Source organism: Gavialis gangeticus, unplaced genomic scaffold (genome assembly GCF_001723915.1).
Source record: "Gavialis gangeticus isolate Ggan-Ray unplaced genomic scaffold, GavGan_comp1, whole genome shotgun sequence".
NCBI classification, from domain to species: Eukaryota; Metazoa; Chordata; order Crocodylia; family Gavialidae; genus Gavialis; species Gavialis gangeticus.
In genome coordinates, this window is record NW_017728992.1 from 6,358,224 (window position 1) to 6,360,191 (window position 1,968).

Below are 1,968 nucleotides of genomic sequence, written 5' to 3' on the forward strand. Positions count from 1 at the left end.
GATTGCATGCTTTTTCATGATGGTTAATGCACAGTAGACTAATTCTACTGTGCATTATTTTAATAGCACAGTTTTTACTGTGATGCCATAATGTGCAGTCAATCAGTCTACTGTGCATTAAGCACCTTGTTTAGACACACCTAGTGTATAGCATTCATGGATTTTTATAATAAAAATGTAAGGATTAATTTATATTATTGATTTCATTGTAACATGGTTAGAATTCTGGAGAGCAGGTCTTATGAGGAGAGGCTGAAAGATATGGGACTGTTCAGCCTGGAGAAAAGAAGACTTAGAGGGGACTTGGTGGCACCCTATAAGTATATAAAGGGCATACATCAGGGCTTGGGGGAGCATGTGTTCACCAAGGCACAGCAAGGGAAGACAAGAAACAATGAACACAAACTGCTTGAAGATGGCTTCAGATTGGACATAAGGAGAAACTTCTTTGCAATTTGAGTGCCCAGGGTCTGGAACAGACTCTCCCCAGAGGTGATACTATCACCTACCCTGGAGATCTTTAAAAAACAACTTGACATGCATCTTGCTGGGGTCATCTGACCCTAGCAGTCTCTCCTGCCCAAGTGTAGGGGGGATGGGCCCTATGATCTCATGAGGTCCCTTCCAGCCCCTAACATCTATAAATCTATGGATTATTTTTGGGTCACTAGATAATTATTTTGCAAATACAGTTATTAATGAATTAGAAAATGTCATTATTCTCAGCTGAAGAGAATGCAACCATTGGAATAGAAGTTATGAACATAATGTTGTCTGAAAAACAGGATAATTTCTCTTCTGAAGCTATGAATTTAAGATGATTACATATTGTATTATGTTCATATTGCCTGTCTACATTAGCTTCACATAAATTATAATAGTTCCATTGATGGTAATAAGAGTCATGTCTGCCTATGACTATCACATTTCTACAGAGACCATGAATATAGTCATCAAAAACCAAGGGGAAATGTTCAAAGGCACGTCTGGGATTTAGACATCTGCAGTCATTAACTTTCTAGATGACTATGAAATTTCTCCCACATACAAAATTAAAACCTTGTGATAAAACTAGTTGAAAGGACCCCACATTTGACACCACCTAGGTTTAGCCTTTTTTACCAGAAAATTTACATTCCCTCCCCCTCCCCAATCTTTCAAAATGTAGAGGAACAGTTTGTACCTGATAAGATATCCAGCAGTTTCTGTGTGATGTCAGATTGTTAACTTCTAAAAAATATAATTGCTGCTGCCTATCTAACTGAATATGATCACAAACAAGGCATTCAAAGGTGAGATAGTAAGGAAAATTATAAGGCCAAGAGCTGGAAAGATGTCATGTAAAACAAGCCCTGGAATGAATGACGACTGCAAATGGCCAGACAAAAGTATGTAAGTGAGCTGTCAAGCAAGGTCTTGTTACCTTAGAAGTAGTAGTTTAACAGAATAAATAGTACATTGTAGGCCAGTGTTGAATTGTACACAAAAGCCAAAACAGTTACTGTACACAACTTCATAAGACTAGAAGATGCTCTATGTAGTTAGAGTAGTTAGAGGAGAAAAAAAAGCACTTGTTGTTGTGAAGCTTGTCATCTGACATGTGGAATCCTATTATTATTTTGATTACAAAATCAGGACTCCATTTTGACGGGTGTTGTACCAACATATAGCAAATATGATTGTCCCTGCTGTGAAGATTTCAGAGTTAAGTAGGAGACAAGAAACAAGAGGTACAGAAAACACAGACAGGGAAAAAAGAATAAAGAAAGGGGAAAACAATGTGGTAATAGTGTGCTTCTGAGCAGTGTAGTAAGTAGAGGTAGAGACAGATCCTGGAGGGATGCAGTGATGTGACTGCACTCCCATTCCTGACCAAGTAGTAGGAGCAGCAGCTGGGGACTTTTTTAAGTCTCCAAAGAAGGTAAGATAGCCCACCTTCCTTTCCCTCCATGCTTAGTAGAAGGATGC